We start from the raw sequence: 15,134 nt of genomic DNA, 5'->3' as shown, positions 1-15,134 counted from the left end.
CATCTTCCCTCAGTGTCTCCTGTTTCTCTGTGTCCAAATTTCCCTTGTCTCAGTTTTTGGATTAAGGACTACCTTAATGTAGGATGACTTCGTCTTAACTTGATTCATCTGCAAAGACCCTATTTCCAACTAAGTTTATATTCATACATAGGTAGCAGGACATAGGACTTGAATGTATCTCTTTGGGGTGCTTCAATTCAACCCATAACAGATGGTGTAAGTGTCCTTGCTTTCTTCCTCCATCCTTCAAGCACCCCTGCTGAATCTCCTAGCATCTGGTTATATTCCCCCCACCCCCTTCCTTGTTGCTGTTGTCTGCTGGCTCCAAGTCACTTTGTCTCACCCCGACTCCTGGCTCAGTGTCTTCCTTTCCACCCATTATCATTCTTGATGATTTCAATAGCCAGGACAATCCTTCCAACCCTCTGGCATGTCACCTTTTGAACCTCTTTACCTCCACTTTCTCACTAGGTGTAATCTGTCCACCACTGACATCTTCACCTCTTTTACCAGTTTAGACTCTAAAATGTACCATTTTAATTACCCCTTTTCTAACTTCCTCAATTCCTTTGCCCCTGATTCCCTCTGCTGCTCTTGCCTAGAAAAACCTGGACCTTCACTGAGGCCATCTTCTCTACTTCCCTATGCCTGTACCCATGCAGGTGAAGAACACTGGAGAAGCTCACCCAATTTGGTCGTTTATGTTCATGGCCACAGACCTCCGATGGGACACACTCAACACAGCCCTGCATTTCTGCTGTTTCCCTGGTACGCTTATTTTCCCACCATATTAGTTTTCTGTTACTTTATAACACATGCCCAGAAACTTAGTGGCTCAAAACAACACCTATTTTATTATCTCACAGTCCACAGGTTAGAAGTCCTGTTGGGATCAGCTGTTCTCCAGTCAGGGTCTCACAAGGCCGAAAATCAAGATGCTGTCCAGGCTGGCTCTTGTCTGGAGGCTCAGGGCAAGAGTCCACTTCCAAGTTTATTTAGGTTATTGGCAGAATCCAGTTCCTTATGGCTGTAGGTATGAGGTCCCTGCTTTTTTGCTGGCTTTCAGCTGGGGTCTGCTCTCTGCTCCTAGTGGCTGCCCACATTTCTTGTCATGTGGACAGCAGTGGCATGTGGAATCACCCTTGTGCTTTCAAGCTTTCTGTCTTCCACTCTGTCTTCCTCTTCTGCTGCTAGCTGGAGAAAGTTCTCTGCTTGTAAGGGTTCATGTGATTAGATTAGGCCTGCCTGAATAATCTCCCTCTTTTAAGATCAACTGTGCCAGATAACATAACCCAATCCTGGGGGTGACATCTCATGTCATTCTCAGATTCCAGGGATTAGGGGCTGTTTGGGAGGCTATTTTTAGAATTTGGCTACCACTCCCACTTTTTTTTTTTTTTTTTTTTTAAAGATTTTATTGGGGAAGGGGAACAGGACTTTACTGGGGAACAGTGTGTACTTCCAGGCCTTTTTCCAAGTCAAGTTGTTGTCCTTTCGATCTTAGTTGTGGAGGGTGCCGTTCAGCTTCAAGTTATTGTCCTTTCAGTCTTAGTTGTGGAGGGCGCAGCTCAGCTCCACGTCCAGTTGCTGTTGCTAGTTGCAGGGGGCGTAGCCCACCATTCCGTGTGGGAGTCGAACTGGCAACCTTGTGGTTGAGAGGACGCACTCCAACCAACTGAGCCATCCGGGAGGCAGCTCAGCTCAACTTGCTGTGTTCAATCTTAGTTTCAGGGGGCGGAGCCCACCATCCCTTGCAGGACTCGAGGAGTTGAACCGGCAACCTTCTGGTTGAGAGCCCACTGGCCCATGTGGGAATCGAACCGGCAGCCTTCCGAGTTAGGAGCGTGGAGCTCTAACCGCCTGAGCCATCGGGCCGGCCCAACCACTCCCACTTTTTGATATGACTATTTTAGATTATCTACTTTTTTCAAACCTCTCCTATCTTCCCTCCATCTCCTCACCCTCTCATTCAGCTGATGACTTTGCTACTTGTGTAGAAACACCTGAAATTCCCATCTTCAGGTTCAGAAACCTCCCCACTCCCATACTTATCTTCTTTGACTTTATTCTTATCTCTAGATCCCTCCCTTTTTGACTCCCCAAAGACTTAGCTTCTTCATGTTTTTCTCCCTCTTCTTCATCAATCTTTCCCTGACTCCAGGAATAATCACCACCAGCATACAACCATGTTCTGGTATCTCCCATCTGAAAAATAAGCACACACTCCTTAAACCCACCTCCCACGCTAGTCACTGCTAAACTTCCTGAAAAAGAAGTATGTACTCTCCCATTCACTCTCACTCACCCGTTCCAATCTGGCTTCTGCTACAGCTACTCCATCAAATGGCTCTTTATTAAAGTTACTATTCTATTGCTGCATCACAGACTACTCCAAAATGTAGTGGCTTTAAACAACTTATTAATATGTATCTTATGCTCCTATGGTTGATGGGTTCAGCTGGGGTTTCTTTCTCATGAGGTTGCAGTCAGCAGCAGCTGGGCTTGGAGTCATCTGAGGGCTCAACTGAGTTGGACTTCCACGATGGTGCACTGATACAGCTGGCAGTTACTGATAGTGACTGTTGGCTGAGAGCTTAGCTGGGACTGATGACTGGAGTGCCTACACATGGTCACAGTGTGACTTGGGCTCCCAGAATGGCAGCTCAGAGCTGCCATTCTAAGAGGGTGTGTCCCAGGAGTGAGCATTCCTGAAGAACAAGGGGGAAGCTACAAGGCTTCTTATGACCTGGCCTTGAAAGTCATGCAGCATGACTTCTACCATTTGTTATTGGTCATAAGCTAGACAGACAGCCATGCCAGATTCAAAGGGGTAGGATCACAAAGAGGCATAGTTTATTTAGGGGCCATCTTTAGAGACTAGCTACCATAGTCACAACAATTTGGTCCTTATCTTACTAGACATTTTAATAGCAGTTGACCTAGTTGATCACTCTTTTCAAAACTTTCCTTCCTCTGGCTCCATAGACCCCTGGCTTTCCTCTTTCCTTGCTGGCTGCTTTTTAATCTCCTTTGCTTCCCCAAAACTCTGAATATTGGACCACCTCAGATTCGAGGCCTGGGCTCAATTAATTCTCTGTAATGTCTCCCTATATGATCTTGTCACTCCCATGGCCAATGTCTACCACCCAAATACTGATGTCTACCAAATTTTATCTCTAACCCTGACCCCTCACCTGTGCTCAGGACTCGATATCCAGCTATGTTGTTGTTCTTTTTTTTAAGTTTCTTTTATTTTTATTGTATTTTATTTTATTTTTTAAAATATTCCATACAAAGCCTTTCTTTCTTTTTTTTTTATTTTTTAATTTTATTGGGGAAGGGGAACAGGACTTTATTGGGGAAGAGTGTGTACTTCCAGGACTTTTCCAAGTCAAGTTGTTGTCCTTTCAATCTCAGTTGTGGAGGGTGCTGTTCAGCTTCAAGTTGTTGTCCTTTCAGTCTTAGTTGTGGAGGGCGCAGCTCAGCTCCAGGTCCAGTTGCCGTTGCTAGTTGCAGGGGGCACAGCCCACCATCCCTTGCGGGAGTTGAACCGGCAACCTTGTGGTTGAGAGGATGTGCTCCAACCAACTGAGCCATCCGGGAGCTCAGCGGCAGCTCAGCTCAAGGTGCCATGTTCAATTTTAGTTGCAGGGGGCGCTGCCCACCATCCCTTGTGGGACTCGAGGAATTGAACTGGCAACCTTGTGGTTGAGAGCCCACGCTCCAACCAACTGAGCCATCCAGGAGGCAGCTCAGCTCAAGGTGCCGTGTTCAACCTTAGTTGCAGGGGGCGGAGCCCACTGTCCCTTGTGGGAAGCAAGGAGTTGAACCGGCAACCTTGTGGTTGAGAGCCCACTGGCCCATGTGGGAATCGAACCGGCAGCCTTTGGTGTTAGGAGCATGGAGCTCTAACCGCCTGAGCCACCGGACCGGCCCCCAAGTTTCTTTTATTTTTTAAAATATATTTCTATTGGCGAATATTGGGGAACAGTGTGTTTTTCCAGGACCCATCAGCTCCAAGTCAAGTTGCAGTTTTCAATCTATTTGTGGAGGGTGCAGTCACTGGCTCATGTGGGAATCAAACTGGCAACCTTGGTGTTATGAGCACTGTGCTCTAACCAATTGAGCTAACTGGCTGCCCCCCAGCTGTCTTCTTGATACTTCCATTTGGCTGTCTAATGGGCATTGCAGTAGTAATATATCAGCTTACAAAGTAGTAGAGCCTATGTTTTGTGCTATCTCCTACTCATAATTCTCCTCTGGAAAGCCCTTAAGCGTAGCAAGGGGCCCTACATATATATTTCCGTAGCACTTGAAATAAAATTTACATTTGATGAAATTCACCCATTTAAGGTGTACAGTTGATAAGTTTTGACCAATATAGGCACTCATGTAAGCACTCCAAAAAGTTCCCTTGTGCGTTGACTGCTTCCCCTTAAAAACAAAAACAAACAAACAGAAAAACTGTGGTAAAATACACATAACAGAAAACTTACCATCTCTAAGTGTACGGTTCAGTGGCATTAAAGTACACTCACATTGTGTGTAACCATCACCACCGTCAATCTCCAGAATTCTTTTCATCTTGCAAAACTGAAACTCTGTCCCCATTTAATAATAACTCCCCATTCCCTTACCCCCTGGCAACCACCATTCTACTTTCTGTTTCTATGAATTTGATTTTTGGCTTCTTTTTTTCATTGTTGTGGTAAAAAACACATAAAATTTACCATCTTAACCATTTCTAAGTGTTCAATTCAATAGTGTTAAATAATAGCTTCTTTTTTTTTAAATTAAAGTTTATTGGGGTGACGATTGTTAGTAAAGTTACATAGATTTCACGTGTACAATTCTGTATTACATCATCTATAAATCCCATTGTGTGTTCACCACCCAGAGTCAGTTCTCCTTCCATCACCATATATTTGATCCCCCTTACCCTCATCTCCCACCCCCCACCCCCCTTACCCTCTTGTAACCACTAAACTATTGTCTGTGTCTATGAGCTTTGTTTCTCATTTGTTTGTCTTGTTCTTTTGTTGTTTTGGGTTTATATACCACATATCAGTGAAATCATATGGTTCTCTGCTTTTTCTGTCTGACTTATTTCGCTTAGTATTATAATCTCAAGATCCATCCATGTTGTCACAAATGGTCCTATTTCATCTTTTCTTACCACCGAATAGTATTCCATGGTGTGTATATACCACAACTTCTTTATCCATTCATCTATCGAAGGACATTTTGGTTGTTTCCCTGTCTTGGCCACCGTAAATAAAGCTGCAATGAACATTGGAGCACACTTGTCTTTAAGTATAAATGTTTTCAGACTTTTTGGGTAGATACCCAGGAGAGGGATTGCTGGGTCATATGGTAATTCTATTCATAATTTTTTGAGGAACCTCCACACTGCCTTCCACAGCGGCTGCACCAGTCTGCATTCCCACCAACAGTGTATGAGGGTTCCTTTTTCTCCACAGCCTCTCCAACACTTGTTACTATTTGTCTTATTGATTATAGCCATTCTAACGGGGGTGAGGTGATATCTTATTGTGATTTTTATTTGCATTTCTCTGATGATTAGTGATGTTGAGCATTTTTTCATATGTCTATTTGCCATTTTTATGTCCTCTTTGGAGAAATGTCTCTTCAGGTCCTCTGCCCATTTTTCAATTGGGTTGTTTGTTTTTTTGTTGTTGAGTTGCATGAGTTCCTTGTATATTTTGGATATTAGGCCCTTATCGGAGGCACTGTTTGCAAAAATCTTCTCCCATTCAGTTGGTTGCCTCTTTATTGTGTCGATGGTTTCTTTTGCTATGCAGAAGCTTTTAAGTTTGGTACAGTCCCATTCATTTATTTTAGCTTTTACTTCCCTTGCCTTTGGAGTTAAATTCATGAAATGCTCTTTGAACCCAGGTTCATAAGTTTAGTACCTGTGTTTTCTTCTATGCAATTTATTGTTTCAGGTCTTATGCTTAAGTCTTTGATCCATTTTGAATTAATTATGGTAAATGGTGACAGATAGCAGTCCAGTTTCATTCTTTGGCACGTGGCTTTCCAATTCTGCCAGCACATTTTATTGAAGAGGCTGTCTTTTCTCCATTGTATGTTTTTTTGCTTCTTTGTCAACAATTATCTGTCCATATTTATGTGGTTTTATTTCTGGGTTCTCAATTCTATTCCATTGGTCTATGTGTCTGTTTTTCTGCCAATACCATGCTGTTTTGATTATTGTAGCCCTGTAGTACAAGCTAAAGTCAGGGAGTGTGCTACATCCAGCATCGTTCTTTTAACTTAAGATTCCTTTGGCTATTTGGGGTCTTTTGTGGCTCCAAACAAATCTGATGATTTTTTGTTCTATTTCTTTAAAAAATGCCATTGAGATTTTGATGGGGATCGCATTAAATCTGTATATTGCTTTGGGTAATATGGCCATTTCAACTATGTTGATTCTTCCAATCCATGAGCACGGAATGTCTCTCCATCTCTTTGTGTCTTCTTCAATTTCTTTTAAAAATGTCTCATAGTTTTCAGCATATAGGTCTTTCACATCCTTGGTCAAGTTTATTCCTAGGTATTTTATTCTTTTTGCTGCAATTGCAAAAGGAATTGTTTTTTTGTATTTCTTCTTCTGAGATTTCATTGTTAGTATATAGGAATGCAATGGACTTTTGTGCGTTGATTTTGTAGCCAGCAACTTTACTGTATTTGTTGATAGTTTCTAATCGCTTTTTGGTGGACTCTTTAGGGTTTTCTATATATAGCATGATGTCATCTGCAAAGAGTGACAATTTAACTTCTTCATTTCCAATTTGGATGCCTTTTATTTCTTTCTCTTGCCTGATTGCTCTGGCAAGGACTTCCAACACTATGTGGAAAAGCAGAGGTGATAGGGGACAACCCTGTCATGTTCCTGAATGTACAGCAAAGGGCTTCAGTTTTTCACCATTAATTATGAGATTAGCTGAGTGTTTGTCATATATGGCCTTTATTATGTGAAGGTATTTTCCTTCTATACCTATTTTATTAAGTGTTTTAATCATAAATGGATGTTGTATCTTGTCAAATGCTTTTTCTGCATCAATTGATATAATCATATGATTTTTGTCCTTTATTTTGTTTATGCGATGTATCACATTGATGGATTTGCAGATGTTGAATCATCCTTGTGCCCTGGGGATGAACCCCACTTGGTTGTGATGAATGATCTTTTTAATGCATTGTTGTATTCGATTTGCTAGAATTTTGTGTAGGATTTCTGCATCTGTATTCATCAGAGATATTGGTCTTTAGTTTTCTTTTTTTGTGTTGTCCTTACCAGGTTTCGGTATCAGGGTAATGTTGGGCTCATAAAATGAGTTAGGGAGTACTGTCTCTTCTTCAATATTTTGGAAGAGTTTGAGCAGGATTGGTATTAGATCCTCTTTGAAGGTTTGGTAGAATTCACTATTAAAGCCATCTGGTCCCGGACTTTTGCTTTTGGGAAGGTTTTGGATGACTGATTCAATTTTGTTACTGGTGATTGGTTTGTTTAGATTTTCCGGTTCTTCATGGTTCAGCCTAGGAAGGCTATATGTTTCTAAGCACTTGTCCATTTCTTCTAGGTTGTTGAATTTGGTGGCATATAGTCCTTCATAGTATTCTTGGATGATCCTTTGTATTTCTGTGGTGTCCGTGATAACTTCCCCTTTTTCATTTCTGATTTTGTTAATTAGTGTCTTCTCTCTTTTTATCTTAGTGAGTCTAGCCAAGGGTTTGTCAATTTTGTTAATCTTTTTAAAGAACCAGCTTTTTGTCACATTAATTCTTTCTATTGTCTTTTTGTTCTCTATTTCATTTAGTTCTGCTCTGATTTTTGTTATTTTCTTTCTTCTGCTGACCTTGGGATTCATTTGTTCTTCTTTTTCTAGTTCTTTAAGGTGTAACATGAGGTTATTTATTTGGGAGTTTTCTTGTTTCTTGAGATAGGCCTGTAATGAGATAAATTTCCCTCTTAAAACTGCTTTCGCTGCATCCCAAAAATTTTGGTAGGATGTATTTTCATTGTCATTTGTTTCTATGTATCTTTTGATCTCTCCTCTAATTTCTTCTTTGACCCAGTTGTTCTTTAAAAGTATGTTGTTTAATCTCCGTGTATTTGTGTTTTTTTCCTGCTTTCTTTTTGCAGTTGATATCCAATTTAAAAGCCTTGTGATCAGAGAATATGCTTGGTATGATTTCAATCTTCTTAAATTTGCTGAGGCTAGTATTATGTCCCAATATATGGTGTATCCTTGAGAATGTTCCACGTACACTAGAAAAAAAATGCGTAGTCTGATGTTTTAGGATGAAGTGCTCTATAAATGTCAATTATATCCATTTCATCTAATGTGTCATTTAGGGCTGCTATTTCATTATTTATTTTCTGTTTGGATGATCTATCTATAACTGTCAATGATATATTTATGTCCCCTAATATAATTGTGATTTGGTCAATTTCTCCCTTTAATTCTGTTAGTAGTTGCTTGGTATATTTTGGTGCTCTCTGATTGGGGGTATAAATATTGATGGCTGTTATATCTTCTTCTTGTGTAGTCCCCTTTACCATTATGAAATGTCCATCTTTTTCGCTTGTTACCTTTTTCACCCTGAAGTCTGTTTCATCTGATATCATTATGGTTACACCTGATTTTCTTTGGGTACCATTTGCTTGGAGTGTCAATTTCTACCCTTTCACTTTGAATCTATGCTTGTCCTTGTAGCTGAGATGTGTCTCTTGGAGACAGCATATGGTTGGGTTTAGTTTTTTGATCCAGTCTGCTACTCTGTGCCTTTTTACTGGTGAGTTAAGTCCATTTACATTTAGGGTGATTATTGATATGTGAGGATTTCCTGTCATTCTATCTTTAGTTTTCTGGTAAGACTGTGTCTCCATTGTTTCTTTGCCTTTTTGTTGTTGTCTATTATTTCTGTGTGGTGGTATTCTATGATTTTTCCCACTGTTTCTTCTTTTATTACAGTTTATATTTCAGTTTGAATTTTTTTTTTGAGTGGTTACCCTTAAGTTTATGTAAAAGAAAATTTGATATTTAGAGTATTCCATTTCCTTCAGCATGCTTACTTTCTCCATTGTCATGTTCTTGTTCAGGCCTTTACTCTCCCCCTTTTTATGTTTTGGTTGCCACAGATTATCCCTGTTGATGGTGGTCGAATAGCCTCCTTTAGTATTTCTTGTAGTGCAGCTCATGTATTAGAAAATTCCCTCAGCTTCTGTATGTCTGCAAAGGTCTTTATTCCTCCTTCATAGCTAAAGGATATCTTTGCTGGATATATTATTCTTGGCTCATAATTCTCTCTTTCAATAGTTTGAATATTTGGTTCCACTCCCTCCTGCCTTGTAGAGTTTTTGCTGAAAAATCTGATGATAATCTAATGGGCTTTCCTTTGTAGGTTACCGTCTTCTTTTCCCTGGCTGCCTTGAAGATTCTTTCTTTTTCTTTGATTTTTCACAGCTGAAATACAATGTGCCTTGGAGAAGGCCCGTTGGGGTTAAGGTAATTGGGTGTTCTATTTGCTTCTTGGATTCGAGGATCCAGTTCTTTCCACAAGTTTGGGAAGTTCTCATTGACTATTTGTTTGAATATACTCTCTGTTCCCTTCTCCCTTTCTTCCCCTTCTGGTATTCTCATTATTCGTATATTGGTCCTTCTGATGCAGTCAGAAAGTTCTTGCAGAGTTCTTTCATTTCTTTTACGTTTCAAGTCTCTTTCTTCTTCCATCCGTGTCATTTCCAGGTTTCTATCTTTGATGTCACTGATTCTTTCCTCCATCTGGTCAACTCTACTACCTAAGCTGGTTATTTCATTCTTCATTTCTTGTAATGAGTTCTTAATCTCCAGAAATTCTATTTGGTTATTTTTTAAAATTTCAATCTCTTTGGTAAAATGTTCATGTTGTTCTTTGATTGCATTTCTGAGTTCATTAAACTGCCTGTCTGTGTATTCTTCCATCTCGTTGAGTTTTTTCAGAACTGCAATCTTGAATTCTCTGTCATTAAGTCACATATTTCCATATCTTTAAGTTCATTTTTTGGAGACTTTTTCACTTTCTTTCTGAGCTGTCTCGTTGCCTTGGTTATTCATGGCAATTATGCATTTATAATTTCTCTTCCTAGAGGTCTATCTATAGGAGTGGATTCTGCAACAGGTTGATAGGAAGAGGTCTTTCTTTTGTTTTCCATTATGTATTGGTAAAATGTTTTATTTTCTGTCCGACTGCAGCCTGTTTTTCTCTCTCACAGTGTAGTGCTATGTTTTCTCTGCACTATTCCAGCTTCTCACACAATGGGGGGATTCCCTGGAAGGCAGGCTTCTCCTCTGTTAGCAGTTCGCCTGGGTCATTGGGCTCCGCGTCCGTGTGGGGATGCGGAGAGCTTTTGAAGTTCCAAAGCTCTGCCTGCACCAGATTCAGAGTCCGTGTGTTTCAGCAACTCTGTTTACTCCTGCAGGGGTCTGCCCAGATAGGTGGGGACTGGGCTGGGTGAGTTGTGAGAGATGGCTGTGGGGACAGAGCCCCATAGAGTAGTTTACAGGCTCTCGGCCTCACGTGAAGGGGTACTGGCTCGGATGGTGAATGGCCGTTGGCTGTGGCTGATTGGCCGTCGGCTGTGGCCGGTTAGCCAATTGGCCGTTGGTATAACTGCTGCGGCTACGAAGATTGCCGAGGAGCCAAGCAGAGCCAAGCAGAGCCGAGCAGGGCCGAGGAGAGCGGAAGAGGAGAGCCGAGAGAGAGGAACAGAGGAGAGAGTGGAGAAGAGTCATCGGTCGGTTGATTGTGGACGGCAGGTCGGCGTCCGGTGGGCCCAGCCTCCAGTGAGACCGTGGTGGTATGGCTCCCCTACCTATGGCTCCGTGGGTGTTCCTTTTCGGCCTCACCATATCCTGCGTTCTTGTGTGGGGAGTGGGAGCAGAGACCCTGCAGGCCGCCCCGCCTGAAAGATGGCGCGGCGAGAAGGCCTCCGCGCACGACAAATGGCGCAGCGAGCAGGGTCTCCCGCACAACAATGGCTCAGAGCAATGGCGGCGACCACCACCACAGCTGGTCCTGCTTCCACAGCTCTCTCCCCTTTGCTGGAACTAGTTGGGCTGTGAATTTGTGTTTGCGGCCCACAGTTTTCAAAACAGCAAATTTTCTGTTCTTTTGATCTGACACTGCTACTCTTCCGCTTCTAGCACCGGGCAGGTGGGGGCGGGGCGAGCTCTGGGAGGGGAGGGAGGGGGCGGCTAGTCTCAGTGCCTAAGGCTCCGGTCTCTGCTCGGCAGTGCGGGCTTAAACCACCGTTTTCAGCCTTTTTCCCTCAGTCTTTTCTCCGAGGTCTCTGCCGTGAGCGTTGGGTTCAGCCGTGTTATATGCTGCCCCCTCAGCCCTGTGGAGCCCTGGCGGAGCCCTAGCAGTCCGAGTTCTTCCCTCTCCCGCAGCTGCGGTAGCTCCGGGAAGCAGCGAGCTCGGCGCACTGAGCTAGGTCTGTGTCCTGCGCCCACGCGGCTCCGTCTCCGCGTACTTCTCCCTTCCCTCCTCCCTCCACTCGCACGAATCTCCCACCTGTAGGTGATTTCAGTCGGTAGTGGGCCTCTTCGTCTTGCCTGTCTGCTGTGAAGGGAGTCCTTTGTGGAGTTATAGTTGATCAATTTGTTGTAAATTCCAGGGGAGATTTCTAGAGGCTCACCTCACGCTGCCATTTTTATGACATCACTCATAATAGCTTCTTTTAAAGGTATATTTAGGTTTAGCTGTGAGTGCAGAAAACTCCGAATAACAGTACCTCAAACGTGGTATTCCATGGCTGCTCTGATAGCTCTACTATCACTAGGAATCCAGGCTGCTATCTTGTGCTTTGTCATTTGTAACACATAGATTCTATCTCATCGTCCAAAATGGTGCATCATTTCCAGGTATCAACTCCACATTCCAGCCAGTAAGAAAGTGAAAGGGGGAGAAAGGCATGCATTTTACCTTTAAGAGCACTTTGTAGAAATTACACACATTATTTTGTGCATATGTCCCATTGGACAGAACTTAGCTGCATATGATTTGTGACAATTAAGTTCGCGAACTTGTTGCAATGCTATTGCTAACCTATTTTGCTATCAGAGGGATTATTCATTATGAATCTGTACAACCTGGACAAACAGTTAACCAAGTTTACTATTTGGAAGCGCTGAAAAGACTGCGTGAAAAAGTTAGATGACCTGAACTTTTCACCAGCAATTCATGGCTCTTGCATCATGACAATGCACCGGCTCACAGCACTGTCTGTGAGGGAGTTTTTAGCCAGTAAACAAATAACTGTATTGGAACACCCTCCCTACTCACCTGATCTGGCCTCCAATGACTTCTTTCTTTACCTGAAGATAAAGGAAATATTGAAAGGAAGACATTTTGATGACATTCAGGACATCAAGGGTAATTTGATGACAGCCCTGAAGGCCATTCCAGAAAGAATTCCAAAATTACTTTAAAGGGTGGACCAAGTGCTGGTGTCGGTGCATAGCTTCCCAAGGGGAGTATTTTGAAGGTGACCATAGTGATATTCAGCAATGAGGTATGTAGCACTTTTTTTTAGGATGAGTTTACGAACTTAATTGTCTCATCTCATATGCTCATCTTGCTGCAAGGGAGCTGGGAAGTATTGTCTTTGTTCTGGACCACACATTCTAATTTGTGGGTCTGTTGCTGAGAAAGAGGAGAATAAATGTTGCGGAACCTTCTTCAGTGTCTGTGACATCTTCCCTGCCTCATAGCAGTGGTTACTATACTGAAATCAATTCCTCACGTCTTACTAGACTGTAGATTCCTTCAGCCAGGGGCTGCATCTTTTACTTCTCAGCACAGCCAGGTGCTTAATGTTTGTTGTAGAAATAAATGATTCCAGAGCAACCGTCTTATTTTAAAATTAGAGAACCAAGGCACTGAAGGGTAAAGTGAGTCGGGTCACTGAATTCAGGAAACTTTTCCTGCAGACTGGGCAACTGGCCTCCACTGACCATGCCCAGTGCCAGGCACACCCTGCCTCTGCTGCTGGGCAGCTCCAGCAGTCAAAGGCTCCTTCCCAGGGGAGAGCCAAATTTGGCCTCCAAGGAACTCTCCCATTGATCCTATGCTGCCCTCTACATCATGTGTCCACTTCCATACTACCACTTGCTGCCAGGTCTTCCCTTTGTCAGGTAGTCTTCACAGGCATGATCCTCCCTGAGGGGTAGACATTCAATGACTGAGAGCCCTGGGCAGGAAGGCAGTCCCACCTTTGTACAAAGCCCTCCTGATGTGAGCAGAAGAGAGCTGATGAGCCTCATGTTTTGCCAGGACTCTGAAGGACTCTATCTCCAACATTTCCTCAATGGTCAATGAGGAAATGATTTATTCTTAATCTGGGATTTGCTTCTTTCACATGTAAAGACAGACATGCCCTTCACAACATGAAAAGTGTAAACACAGGTCGTCATGTTGAAGAGGCTGGAGGATGCATGTCACAGGTAGATTTACTGGTTGGTTGGTGAAAGTCCCAGGGTCTCCTCACAGGGATCCCCTTTCCCTTCCCGAGGGAGTCCCTCGATGTTGGTGAGCCCCTCCCACTGTGCCCTCTGCATGTGGGGACAATCTGATCAGAGATGGTGCGGAGAGAGAAGAGCTTCTTTTGCTATTGAGCAAGAATTACCGGCCCTAAGGTGGGGACCGAGATGGCTGAGGGGACATGGGAGAGGGATGGAGGAGTGGGGAGTAGATTGATGGGTTAGAGGTCTGGGGCATGTGCGCAGGAACCAGGGCTGGTCCCAACCCTTTTTATAATTAGCCTAGTCACTGCAGAAGTCCCACAGCCTCCACAAGACCTCCCTCCTTGATCAAAGAGGAACTGGTGGCTGTTGTGCCTGACTCTGAAAGCCACAGCATCCCTTGCCCACAACAGTCTTTTTGGGTTGGCTTATGTTCTGAGGCTTGATGGGTCTGACTTTAAGTTGTAGGGCTTCTTCTCAGGCCCAGGCCTGTTCCTTTCTCCTTTCCTGCATTCCTATAGTCCCTGGTCCTCTGATGGCTTCTGTGGCTTCTAAAGCTAACCCACTGCTGACCTCAGGTTTGCCTCCCCTAAGCATGGCTGCAGAGGGCAGTACTGTCTCCTCAAGACCCTTATAGAGTGTGGCCACTCAACTCTTCAGGGAAATGGTGGCAGGGTGTGACAAAGACCACATATGAGGCATGGCATAGGTGCCAGGGTCTCACAGTATTCTCACAGTTGAGGCTTCACACTTGACCTCCCAGTTCCTTCCAGAAAGACCTTCCAGCTTTACCTCTTACCACCTTGAGGGTAGCATTTGAACTCCCTGCCCCCAAAAAGGCTCTTTTCATTTTCTTTGCATGGTACTTGAGGCCCAAAGCTGGGCAGAACAAGAGGGCCTGTGTCCATGGGCGTCTCTACTTCTGGAGACCCTATGTTGGCTGCACGATGCTGAGGGACTGTCAGCCCACAGAGGGATAGGTGGGCGTCATGGTGGGTGACACTGGCAGCTCCCTCCGCTCCTGTGGGCCTCCCTTGCCGTCTTTGGGCATGGTCAATACAGGGGCCACTGGCATGGCACAGGCATTGCTAGGAGCTTTCAGGAGGAGTGGAAACTGGTGACATGAAGTTAGATACTGGGCCTTTAAGCAAATGCTCAGAATCATCTTACCCAGCACTAAATATCAAATGAGTCAGCCTCCTCCCCCCTCTCCCCCCCCAAATTTCCTGGAAATGCAGGGAAGGCTGTCTGGGGGCTGCCTTGCTCTGCCAGCAACTGGAACCCAGAACCACCCTGTAATCCTGGTCCAGCCGCCATTGCCGGGATAAGCCCTGATGCTGTTCAGTCTCAATGCCTTTTATGGGAGGGAGACAGGGATGGGCCTCAGTGCTCTCTCCCCACCCCCAGTCCTTTATTTGGCTATGATGGATTTTGGAAGAGATGCTGTCCTTACACCTTGATGATGTGGGTTGCTTCCACTGTGACCCCTCCCTGCACCAACACTTGCTCTTCTCTATAGCAGGCATAACTTGAGGGGGCATTTCCGAGAACAACCAGATCTAAGTAAAAGCGGACTCCACACCTTAGTACTTGTTAGCATATTCT

At 43.8% G+C, this 15,134-nt stretch overlaps 1 protein-coding gene across 9 annotated transcripts in view; it reads left to right on the top strand.

Moving 5' to 3' along the window:
• LOC109437220 (uncharacterized) overlaps nucleotides 1-15,134 on the top strand; it is a 235,906-nt gene that overhangs the window by 28,043 nt on the left and 192,729 nt on the right. The window lies entirely within an intron of this gene.

The sequence above is a fragment of the Rhinolophus sinicus genome, chromosome 14 (genome assembly GCF_057876585.1).
Source record: "Rhinolophus sinicus isolate RSI-liver-muscle chromosome 14, RSI-T2T, whole genome shotgun sequence".
In the NCBI taxonomy this organism is placed as follows: Eukaryota; Metazoa; Chordata; class Mammalia; order Chiroptera; family Rhinolophidae; genus Rhinolophus; species Rhinolophus sinicus.
The sequence above is the reverse complement of the archived record's forward strand: the minus strand, read 5'-3'. Positions and strand labels throughout refer to the sequence as shown.